Consider the following 13,291-nt stretch of genomic DNA (forward strand, 5'->3'; position numbering starts at 1 on the left):
CAGAGGATGACACTTCATACCCTCCAACATTTCTCTGATGAAAATAGGGACGTCCCATTCCATGATGACCATTTTACTGTATACCCTAGCCACTCTGGGCAGCTTCCAACATATATAAAAACATAATAAAACATTAAACATTTAAAAAAATCCTTCCCTATACAGGATTGCCTTCAGACAGCTTGGGGGGTTGGATAACTCCATACCCTCCAACATTTCTCCAATGAAAATAGGGACATCCAAAGGAAAAGCAGGATACTCTGGGATCAAATCAGAAACTGGGAGAGCTTCTATAAATCAGGGACATCTATGGAAAATAGTGACGCTTGGAAAGTCTGACACTTTTGCACTCCTTTGGGCCCTTCCAGCATCCAACTCCATATTTCAAAGTGTTAATATCACAATAAGTTAAGCGGTAGCAAAGCCAAAAGAAATACATGACATTTGTTTCCTCTTCTGACACTGGGTGCTGCTCTCATTGGGAAATAGGGGACTCCACCCCCCCCCCAGTGTTATTACAGGAAGGATGGAGCTGATCAGAGGGAGTGGAGCCTGAAAGAGTGAGCCTTTCACTTTGCTTCCTTCAGCCCTTTGTCTAGGAAACTAGAGATTGCCTTGGGAAGCGTACCTGGTGGCTGAGTGACAATGCAGCCTCCTCCCATTTTAATGGGGGATGAGCAAACATAGGTAGGACCCCACTGTATAGATTAGAGTTCATTCTAGAAACTTTATATTATTGAAGTTATTCACAGGGTTGCATCAAGTTTTTGCAGCTCATGTGATATAAATGCAAACCACTTTTGTCTGTTCATCACGCTTTTCATGTGCAGCCACTGTATTTAAAAATGCCACCTCCTCTTTCCATTATTGACTGTCATCTGCTTCCACTGACTTGGCAAACCCACAGGAAGGCTTTGATCATGTTCAGACGGGGGAGGAGGGAAAGAACCGTATTCTGTTCACCCTTCTTCATGTGAATGGATTATCTTCTGTATGAATACTGTTGCCACATTAGTACCCAAATATTCATAATTAATTTCTGGAAGTATCCATGTTTTGATTTCTGCTTCAAAGGGATTCTTTCAAAGCAGTTTTCTTTGCTGCTTTTATCATACCCAAATGATCTGCAGCCTGAGTTATAGAGATGCTCTTTTGAAACGAAGGGCTTTCCCCTAACGTCAGTGCACTAGGAGAAACACTGGGCACGATCCAGCCAAGTTCAGCATTAAGCCCGACTAAACTCAGTGCACGGATCAGTGGCAGCAGTTAGAATTGCTTTTCCTTTGAATGGACCGTCCCCATAATGAATATTTTGTAAACCACCTTGGTTAGTCTCTCTCCCCACCATGCCCCAATATTTACTCAACCTCAGTCTTGGTTTCTGTGTTTCCTTTGTAGCTGTAAAGCTAAAGGAATTTGTCAGGGGGCTGCCAGCTTTCAGAACCAACACACATGGCAAAAACTGCAAGTCTACAATAAATGAGAACTGACTTCACAGAGACAATTTGATTTATACTACCCCCCCCCCAAATTTTCCAGGTTCTTAAATTCTAGCAACACTAAAGCAATTTATTCTGCTTGCAAAAGATGATTTATTCCAAGTATTGTTGTGGCATTGCATAAAGCATGACACATATGCAGGGCTGGCCCAAGACATTTCGTTGCCTGAGGCATCCAGCAACCACCCACCGATCAAGTCGTGGTGTAAAGGATCCAAGGCCAGCCAAGTTCTCTTGGCACCTGGGTCTGAACATCCCCCAAGAACCTCTCCCCCTCCCTGGCAGAAAAACACAACAACAATAAATAAAATAACTCACAATTTTCTGCCTTTTCATAGCACCCAAAATCCACAGAAGTTGACTAGACCATGAAGGTTAAAAAGGTAAAGGTACCCCTGCCCGTTCGGGCCAGTCTTGCCAGACTCTAGGGTTGCGTCCCACCATGAAGGTTATGCCAGAATAAATTTCTTAGTCGTTTTAAAGTAGCACCCATTGTTTTGCTAGAATACATGGTGTTCCTCTAAATCCTTATTGCCCAAGTACTACTAGCTTCTTGTTCTGAAATCCAAATTGTGAACACAGGAACACAGTACTAATTTTAAAGGTTTACCGTATTTTTCGCCCTATCGGACACACTTTTTCCCCTCCAAAAATGAAGGGGAAATGTGTGTGCGTCCTATGGAGCGAATGCAGGCTTTCGCTGAAGCCTGGAGAGCGAGAGGGGTCGGTGCGCACCGACCCCTCTCGCTCTCCAGGCTTCAGGAAGCTATCCGCAAGCCTTCAGAGCACGGCGGGAGTGCCCGCCGGGCTCCGAAGGCTTGTGGATAGCACCCTGCAGCCCGAAGCCCGGGGAGCGCAGCGCCAACTCCCGCTGCGCACCCCCGGGCTTCAGACAGCTATCCGCAAGCCTTTTCTTTATTTCCCCCCCTAAAATCTAGGTGCGCCCTATGGTCCGGTGCGCCCTATAGAGTGAAAAATACGGTATTCTCATTTCACTTTTTAATATGTGTACTTTTTAATATGTGTTTCACACAGCCTCTTCTGACTCATGGAGCGGAAGAGCTATGTATAATCAGTGTACTGATGACATCTTGATCCAAAACTCTAAAGGAGCACTCCCAGTGGCTTCCATTATAGGAACACGGGTGGTGCTGTGGTCTAAACCACTGAGCCTCTTGGGCTTGCGAATCAGAAGGTTGGCAGTTCGAATCCATGCGACGGGGTGAGCTACCGCTACTCTGTCCCAGCTCCTGCCAACCTAGCAGTGTGAAAGCACGCCAGTGCAAGTAGATAAACAGATACCGCTGTGGTGGGAAGGTAAATGGTTTTTCCGTGCGCTCTGGCTTCCATCATGGTGTTCCATTGTGCCAGAAGCGGTTTAGTTCTACTGGACACATGTCCTGGGAAGCTGTCTGTGGACAAACGCCGGCTTCCTCAGCCTGAAAAGTGAGCTGAGCGCAGCAACCCCATAGTCGCCTTGGACTGGACTGGATCCAGGGGTCCTATACCTTTTTACATATTTAACAGCACTGGGGAGAAAACAGGATGATGTGGAACGCCATAGCAAAAGTGCCAGGGGGCTGAGGAACACTCACCCAGTGCTACTCTCTGGACACGAGTCTGAAGATACAGATGGAACCACCGTAATTCAGTGCCACCACCAACTTTGCAAAGCAAGGGGTGCTGGTGACCAGTCTATAGTTATTACACTGGGGCTAGAGTGGGTTTTTTAGAAGTGGACGCACCACCACCTCTTTAAAGACAGTAGACTCCACTCCATCATGCAAGTATCTGCATACCACACCTCTGACCCATTCAGTCACCCCACACCAGCTAGCTTTAATAAGCCAGAGTGAGCAGGTATGCTGTCCACATCATCAGGCTGCATTGACTGAAACTGATCCCACAACACGGAGCTCGACATTGCATTGGACATCTCAGTTGGCCCTGTCACACTTGCAGCACCTCAACTGTCATCCAGTTACAGTTGGTCACCACGTGCTCCAGAGGTCCACCTTGCTGGACAGGAACAACCAACCTCCAGACCACATGAAACAACTCTGCCAGACAGTTTCCCAAGGATGCCATAGGGGCAATGAAGGAGGATCTCTTTTCTTCCCTCACTGCTACATAGTAGGTCTATTTATGAGCTGGAACATGTGCTCAGTCAGCTCCTGAGAGATATTTACACCACTTACACTCCAACCCTTGCCTAATCTGTTTCATCAATCACAGCTCCTCATTATACCAAGGACCAAAATGGATTCCACAGCACCAGAGGGGGCGATCATGTCAATTGCCCTTGTACACAGTAGTGACATGGAAATCCAATCTACTAGTAACATTGCAGGACACTTATCCCACATGCTTTGTACCCATAGCTGCTGCAGCTACATCACCTTTGCAGCCCATGGCTATGCACAGTTATGGGCCTAAGTTACTTGATCTGTCAAAATGATTTTTTATTGAAAGGGGGTGATTCAATGAGCTAATATTAAAATATTGCTTCTTTTGATAAATCAACAGTTGGCATTTTTCTGGTTCCATACCACAGCTTGTACTAAGTGAAGAAACAAAGTCATTGCCAGGAATATCAACTCACAGATACAAATACAACTGTTGAAATATCCAAGCTCTGAAACTTGCCACTGCCTCTGCTCTGTTTCCAGCTACTGGCATAGGAGCAAGTGATTACTAGGGTGATGGATTATCCGAGAAGGTCTAAAGTTCACAGGACAATAGTTATTTGCATTTATGCTGAAGGGACTGGATGGACTTTTCCACATATATCCGGAATTTCAACAAGTAGCATTTTGGAATTAAAAGCCAGCAACAATGTGCTGCAGCAGTCATTGGATTAAACATAATTCAACAACAAAGCAGCTGGAACTGCAAGGTGCATAAGATAGTTGATGCCCTATACTCTTCTCACCCCCCCGAGGCAGAATTTGGTGACTACTTCAGTTGATGACTGTTGGCAGTGGGGAGCAGGGGCAGCTATCTGGTTGTTCCTGCTGAGCCCCCTGGCTCTTTCCTTCTGTAGGAGGACCCACAGCTGTGTGCCCTAGCCTGTGCCTCCAGAGCTAGCCTGCTGCCCTCAGGCCTGGTGGAGTAAAATTTAACAGCCACTCTCGGCAGCTTCTGCATGCAGAAAGTGGGTGGGAGTGGTATAATTGGAGCAAGCACAAATCTGTGGAAAAGCTGAATTGCCATTTCTTGCGCTTCAGCTTTAAAGAGAGAGTTTTTACAGGGAAAGGTGGGACATGGCACTGCAAAGCATGGACCTGTGCCTGGACCTGTGCAGAGCAACAGGTGTGTTTCCGAGCACAATTCAAAGGGTTGGTGCTGACCTTTAAAGCCCTCAACAGCCTCAGCTCTGTATACCTGGAGGAGCGTCTCCACCCCCATTGTTCTGCCCGGACACCGAGGTCCAGCGCCGAGGGCCTTCTGGTGGTTCCCTCCCTGTGAGAAGCAAAGCTGCAGGAAACCAGGCAGAGGATCTTCTCGGTAGTGGCGCCTGCCCTGTGGAACACACTCCCATCAGAAGTCAAGGAAATAAACAACTATCTGACTTTTAGAAGACATCTGAAGGCAGCCCTGTTTAGGGAAGTTTTTTTAATTTATTGTTTTATCCTGTTTTTACTATTCTGCTGGGAGCCGCACAAAGTAGCTGGGGAATAAATGTGCCAGATGCACGGGGTATAAATAATAAAATTGTTGTTGTTGTTAGGATAAGTCTTAGATTCCGATCACAGATGGTACTCATCATCTTTGCCATGGGATATGCCAAGCAAAGGAAAACACGGAGCTGGAACAAGGAGTTGTGTGCCATATGCAGGCTCCCAAGAGGTCCAGGAGAGCCAAAAAGGTGCCCTCTCCCTCTCCCCAGCCCAAACCATCCATGAGGGCACCAACCAATCCTGTTTCCATTCCATAACTGGATTAAAATGGATCTAAATGATCACTTTTCTCCAAGACTGTCTGGAAGAGACTGCAAACCTTAAGGTGACCTTCCTCAGATGGTGAGAACAGTAAATTGAGTTCACTTCCTGACAATTATTTATGTTATTTGCTACAGTTTATAAACAGTAAAAGTATCCTCATCGCAATACAACGTAAAAATGGAGCTGCATTTGTGAAGTGTTTTGGGGGGAGGTTGGTGGGGGGAGGGGAGTTAAATAAAAGGCATGCAATGCTGACCTAATTAAGACTGCTAGACTGCAATGAGGTTCCAGAATCCAAATAAGCAGATGAGAATAGATTAAGCTCTGCCATTTCACTGTTGACTGAGTAATAGGCCACACATTTCATTTACAGGTGATTTGCACAAAAACAGGATTTTGTGCCAGCACTCAGTTAGAGCTAATTAATAAAAATATTTTAAAAGGATAAGACGCAGCAGAGTTGATAAGCCAGTTGTTGTTGTTGTTTAGTCGTTTAGTCGTCTCTTCTCATGAGGTGATAAGCCAGTAGTACCCTATAAAATCCAGATGTGTCATTTGCAGCTCCTTGTAAAGAGTAGATCTCCCTGGTAACTGTTGGTGTTACAGTTCATCTCTTGATTTCGCAGGCCTTTACATGAACTTGGAATAAACCAGGAAGTCTCTGATTAAACAGAGTTTCCCCTTTTGTCAAAATTGGGAATCTATGGTTAGCATAAACCAGGATCTTAAACCAACTGACAGCTGTGAAGGAAAGAGTGATCCTTCACATCTCATTGCTCAGTCAAGCTAGGTTCACCTGAAGTGGGCCGTATGGTCCTCTGCTCTTAAAACCCCAACCTATCTAATGTGAAAGTGGGTGAGCTGAAGAGGATACCAGCTCAGGCTGCAGTCCTATACATCTGGGGTGGTAAACTTCAGCCCTAGGGCAAAAGGTGATCCTCAAGCCCTCATGACTTTTACTGACTCTGCTTGGCAGCTTCCTGGAGGGCTTTTGCCCCAGTAGAATGTCTCTTACTTGCTTGACTAGAGGCTGGTAAGAAGTGTGTGTGTATACATATTTTTTGCAGATGGAATGTCACCTACTAAAAACAGGTAAGAGTCACCTCAGTTGCTCCTCCCACTTTGCCTTTGACCGCACCCATTGCTGACATGCAGCACTCCAGAAGGGAATGTGCCCCTCAGGCTTTAAAAGGTTCCCCACCAAGCAGGCATGCCTAGAATTGCACTGCAAGTGGTCTTGCACTCGCTTCCACCTTGCACCACAGTAGCAACCATGCAACTGCATTAAAGCATCTAAACTCTGCAAGATCCCAAGTAAGAGCCAGTGTGGTGTAGTGGTTAAGAGCGGTAGTCTCGTAATCTGGGGAACCGGGTTCGCGTCTCCGCTCCTCCACCTGCAGCTGCTGGGTGACCTTGGACCAGTCACACTTCTTTGAAGTCTCTCAGCCCCACTCACCTCACAGAGTGTTTGTTGTGGGGGAGGAAGGGAAAGGAGGTTGTGAGCCGCTTGGAGACTCCTTCGGGTAGTGATAAAGCGGGATATCAAATCCAAACTCTTCTAAGGCGTGAGAAGAGGTGTGACATGGGAGATGCAATGGCATTGTGTTCGGGATCATGTCTGAATAATGGTTTCTAGAGTTAGGATAGGATACTGTTGCTTACTGATTATCTTCCTTTTCACCATTGTATTCCTTCTTCCCTCAGGGGAGTTCAAGGTGCCATGTTGCTGTTTAGTCATTTAGTCATGTCCAACTCTTCGTGACCCCACGGACCAGAGCACGCCAGGCACTTCTGTCCTCCACTGCCTCCCGCAGTTTGGTCAAACTCATGCTGGTAGCTTCGAGATCACTGTCCCACCATCTCGTCTTCTGCCGTCCCCTTCTTCTTGTGCCCTCCATCTTTCCCAACATCAGGGTCTTTTCCAGGGAGTCTTCTCTTCTCATGAGGTGGCCAAAGTATTGGAGCCTCAGGTTCAGGATCTGTCCTTCCAGTGAGCACTTAGGGCTGATTTCCTTCAGAATGGATAGGTTTGATCTTCTTGCAGTCCATGGGACTCTCAAGAGTCTCCTCCAGCACCATAATTCAAAAGCATCAATTCTTCGGCAATCAGCCTTCTTTATGGTCCAGCTCTCACTTCCATACATCACTACTGGTCAAGGTGCCATACACAGGGTTATTCCATTTCCTCCTCACAACCACCTGAATAAATTACAATAAGAAATAATGATGTACCCAAGATCATCCAATGAGCTTTTAGCACCACCTTGGCCACTGAGTCTTCTTTGTGCAACCACATGCTGTGTATGGTTGTCTGCAGAGACATTCCAGTGAGGGAGCACTTGCTCATGCCTGGGAGCTCCACACAATCAGGACACCTGCCCAACCTGAGTCGTGTGGTGCTCCTACACGAGCAGGTGTCCATGTGCTGGAACTTCTCTGCAGACCACTATCCCATCCAGTCATTGCAGGAAGACCTGGTGGTGGGGCAAGGCTAAAAGTGCAGCCCTGCTCTGCTGTCAATGCAAATATGCCCCGCACACTTGTTAACACATGAGACTCTTGAGATGTAGAAATGTGCAGCTGTAGAGCTTTTTAGCAATGACCTCCCTCGCTATAATCTCCTAAAGAGAAGAGAGGCCTGCAGAAAACACAGAAATGCACTATTGACACTTAGTCAGCAGAAGTTGGGCATATTGTTTGAGGAACTGTCATGTCAAACTTTGAAGAGGTAGAAGCAAATTTGGAGACCTATGAAACCAGTCAGGCTGTATAAGAAACTGGGCTGCAAACAGTCCTGTGTGAAGCTCATGCCTTGCCATTATCTCCATCCTGTAGTTCAAGCTTCAAATAAGTAAGAGGACCACTTTTCCCCATTACTCCATCTAAGTTACTCTGTGGATGTCCTTGTGGCTATTTTATAGGTTTGCCAAATCCATATGAGATGTGCATGTGCTAGCCTGTTCTCACAGATGGCACTATCTTCTCCTGGCGACGGGCTGAAAGGAGCAAATTCTGAAAATGTTGCATTATCTCTTCATTTAGGAGGAGAGCATTTAGGGACTGTAATTAAGGAGGTGTTGGAAGGTTTTTACATCACGTTTTCCAAGAAAGGTTTTGCAATATTGTTCTGTTTGGAGAAGTGCTGTCCCTTTTGATCGTTCTCCCCGCCCCCCGCCCCCAAAAACGTCTGGCTGAAAAACAACACTCACTCCACCCCCCCACCCCCCGTCTGCCTGCATGTGTGCTTAGGCCGCCCGAATGGAGCGTGTAAACGGGGCGCCCACCTCCTTCCCTTCCCGTCCCCCACGATTCCTCTGCATCTGCCCAGATTTCAACTCCCGCCCGTCCTGGAGGAGGTAAACAACCCCAAGCCGCCTCCTCCTCCTCCTCGGAGGCTCCGCAGCGCCGCCTGGAAGCGCGTCTCGGGCCCGCCTGGAGCTCCGCGCTCGGCGGCCTCTCTTTGGGCTCTCGGGCTGCTCCGTCCCTCCGCAGGAGGAGGAATCTCCCTTCCAGGGCGGGCGGGCGGGGGGGGGCATTCCTCCGCCATCCCGCGGAGAGGCAAGGGACCTCCCCCCCTCCCCGCAGCAAGCCCCCCAGACGCAGCCGAAGGAGGCGGAGGCGAGCGGCAGAGCCCGGCCTCGGAGCCCATCTGCTCCCTCCCGCCTCTCGCGCGCGTGCGCGGCACTGCGGGGGCGCCTGCGCAGAGGGAGGGGCGGGGGCCTCGCGCGGCGGAGTCTGCGAGGCGAAGGGCGGGGCTGGCCAAGGAGGGAACAGAGGGTTATTCGAGGTGAAGCGGGGCGGAGTCGCGCCGAGGGGGCGGGGCGGGAGGAGGGAAGACGAGGCGCCGAGAGAGGCGGGCGGGCGGGGGGGGCGTGTGCCCCATTCCTCGCTGCTTGGCCGCGGGACCCGCACTGCTCTCTCTGGGTGCTTCTGGGGCTCCTTCTTCGGGGGGGGGGGGCTCGGCAAGGGGGTCGAGCTGCGGGCGCGGCTCCCATGGGGCACGTGTCAGGTCACCTCCAGAGGGGGCTGCGGGGGACCAACGTGGGGATCTGGTGACTGAAGCGAGGCAGCGCCTCTGATGCGGGGGGGGGCGGGGGGAGGCTGGAACAAAGTGTTCGAAAAACCAGCCCCAGGAAGCGCATCCCTCTGACTCACAGGGAAAAGCTGCAGGCAGAAGCAGCAGCAAAAACAGCCCCCATCACGGCCAATGTGTCATTTGCGTACACGCGTTCTACGGGGGGGGCGGCCTTTTTCTTAAGAGGAGGGCCCTGTGGTGCCCCCCAGCGTGTACTGCTATGTCTAATCGTGCTATTTATAAATATGTACCAGCCCGGGTTTATTTATTTCTCTCTCTCTCTTAAGCCCGCGTGGGCGGCGTATCCTGAAGCCCCCTCCCCCCCCCGCAAGTAGGTGGCTGCGCGCGTGAGAAAGCGAGGGGGGAGCGGCCTCCTCTTCCTCGCAAGCAAGCCATCCGCTCTCCACGCATTCGCCCTCCCTGGGAGCTGTTATATGGGGGGGGCGGAGAGGGTGTGGGAGGCACCTGATTGCAATACTTCATTTGTGCCGAGCAAACGTGCCAGGCTGTCAGATCTTGCATTTGCCCTTAAAAATAAAAAAGTACAGGGAGCCCCGCGGGGGGTCGAAAAGAAGGTCTGCAGCAGCTTCCCCGGCGCCCCAGGGCGAAAAAAGGGACGCGGTGATCCGGCGTTTCCTCCGACTGACATGCAGGCTGATGACGGCCGGGGCCAGAAGTCACGCAGCCCCCCCTTTGCTCCCCCCTCCACCCCACCCCACCCCTGCCTGCCTGCCTGCCTGTCTCCGAGGTGGAGGTGCTAATTTCAGTGCGGCTCACGTGGGTCCGGGCTCCCTGCGCTTCCTGCACGAGCTGGGGGCGGGCTTACCAGCCCCCAATCTAGGGCAGTTTGTTCAACTGCAGTAAAGGGAGCTCGATGTTCCAGCAGCGAAGGGATTTCTGAGAACTGGGACTGTGTCCTCAGATGAACTCTCCTCCTCCTCCTCCCCCTCCCTTCTGCTGCCTGCAGAACAGCTTTAAAAGGGCGATGTCTGTACTTTTGCCTGAGCAGCGCGTGGCTTCGGTGCACGTACATCTGCAGCCTGCAGTGCAGTCGCTTGGTGCGGCCCCACCACCAGTCGCTCTGCATTAAGGAGGCGAAGGCTGCTGAACTTCGGCAAACAAAGTTGTGTGGAGGGGCTCGGGGACGCTTCGGGGACCTCAACAACTCCGTGTTGTAAGAAACGTGGTACACGTAGCCAGTTCCCTACGTGCAAGCAGCCGAATACTTGCTCACATCCCTCGGTGTGGAGAATTGTTCTTCCTGTAAGGCAGAGAGCACCGTTTCAGCCCTCCCGCCACTTCGCCGCCCCTCCCCGCCTCCGCTTTCTGCAGATTTCCTGTACAGAGTACATTTCCTAAAATGTGTCATTAGCAGAAGCAGTTGTACTAGGGCAGTTCTGAAGAGCCTTGCATCCCTTCCTAATGCCTCGCCTCACTCAAGACAGACAACAGGATCAATTCCCTCTTTGTCTCTTCATCTCACATTCTTCGGTTCTTGCCCACCCGCCCAACGCCTTGGAATGTTCTTCCCATAATTATGTCCAAGGCCTCACCCACTTTTTATTCATATCCCTTCCTAGGACCTTCAGATAGGGGAAAGCTGCTAGATTCTTCATGTCCTCCTGTGCGTCAAAGTTGAATATGTCAAAGGGGTTTTTAGAATAAGCACCACTCAGTGGATAATACTGGTGACAAGGCCAAATGTAGGGGCAGGTGACCCCAGGAACCACCTGCTGTGTTGAGCAAGGGGTCTGCAGGGACACCTGCTATCCTCTATCAAACAAAGTCAAGGCGCTGCCCTCCACATGTTGTTGGACCATAACTCGCATGATCCCTGACTATTGGGCATGCTGGCTGAAGCTGATGGGACCAGGAGTGCATCAACCTCTGGAGAGCACCTTGTCTGCTCTCTACAGGCTATCTAGATAACTATCCACTCAAAAGCAGAAACAAAGGGCTCAGGCCAGTCCTGGGGAATCTGTCCCTCACCATCCCACCTGCAGGGCTCCAACTTCCATCAGCCACAGCTAGCATGGCCAAAGGTCAGGCAGGATGGGAGTTGGAGTCCAACAAAATCCGTAGGGCTAAAGGTTAATCACTTCAGGTATAAATAGTTTACATGGCATGATCCTAGCATGCAAATTTATTCCCTTAAATCATGTCTGCAAATCACAGAACTCATTAAATGGGGGGTGTATGCGTAATTAAAATAAGGTATTAGAAATTAGAAGAGGGTGCACAAAGGATGGTTCTTGCCCAGGGGGCCATTGAGTGTTGGGCCAACACTGATAGCTGAATATGGCCAAACTCTCTCTCTCTGTCACTGGCCTTGGCCTTTGGCTTCACATTCCCAACTCTAAAAGGAGAATAACAGGCTCATCCATGAGGATACTGTAAGATTGAGCTAATACTTCAATGTGAAATAGCATCTGAGACATAAACCTCACTATTTTACCTACCAAGCACCAGGGCACCTTGTTTCACTTTTTGTTTTAGTTCTCTTTCAGCATCCTAGTACTAACACTATTCTATTTATTATATACTTACATTTATTTTAGGTTGTCAATTACATGTTTACTAATATGTGGACAGACAGCTGGGTGCCCTACCATGTGCGGAGAGGATGGCCTTGGACTTGTATGTGGGAGGGTAACACAAGAGTGTTCATATAGTAGATCTTCCCTCTCACCCCTGCTCAGGTGGGGAGGGGGGTGCCATTTTGTGGATGCCAAAATGTCTTGAGCCAGCCCTGCACTTTTACCTCAGGTCTTGGGTGTGGAAAGAATGCTGCTCTAAACCTAAAATTGTATTGGGGTTTTGTCTGTTACATTGCAATATCTCCTTTCACATATCAGTAGTGTAAGAAATGGAGCTGTCTGGGCCAACTCTGTACTGATAGCTGTGAATGATCACTTCAGAAAATTCAACTGCCCATATTAAATCCTCAGGCTCTCTCAGGCTGCATCCACATTAACTCATTTGTAACACAAATTGTAGCTACACTCAATATGCCAGCAAATGTGGAAAAAATCAGCAGTGGCCAGAGGATTGGAGATGATCAGTCTACATCCCAATCCCAAAAAAGGGCAGTGCCAAAGAATGCTCCAACTACCGCACAATTGCATTCATTTCACATGCTAGCAAGGTTATGCTCAGAATTCTACAAGGCAGGCTAAAGCAGTATGTGGACCGAGAACTCCCAGAAGTGCAAGCTGGATTTAGAAGAGGCAGAGGAACCAGAGACCAAATTGCAAACATGCGCTGGATTACAGAGAAAGCCAGAGAGTTCCAGAAAAACATTTACAGTCGTACCTCTTGTTAGGTCCGCTTCATGTTACGTTCTTTCAGGATATGGCCCGCGGCGACCCAGAGGTACCGGAAAGGGTTACTTCCGGGTTTTGCCGCGCGTGCATGCACAGACGCGCAAAATGATGTCACGCGCATGTGCAGAAGCGGCAAATCGTGACCTGCGCACGCACAGATGCAGGTTGCGTTCTGCTCATGTTGCGAACGGGGCTCCGGAACGAATCTCATTTGCAACCAGAGGTACCACTGTACTTCTGCTTCAATGACTATGCAAAAGCCTTTGAATGCATGGACCACAGCAAACTATGGCAAGTTCTTAAAGAAATGGGAGTGCCTGATCACCTCATCTGTCTCCTGATAAATCTCTATATGAGACAAGAAGCAACAGTTAGCTGGGTATGGAACAACTGATTGGTTCAAAATTGGGAAAGGAGTATGACAAGGCTGTATATTGTCTCCCTGCTTAT

This window comes from Podarcis raffonei, chromosome 11, assembly GCF_027172205.1.
Source record: "Podarcis raffonei isolate rPodRaf1 chromosome 11, rPodRaf1.pri, whole genome shotgun sequence".
Classification (NCBI taxonomy): Eukaryota; Metazoa; Chordata; class Lepidosauria; order Squamata; family Lacertidae; genus Podarcis; species Podarcis raffonei.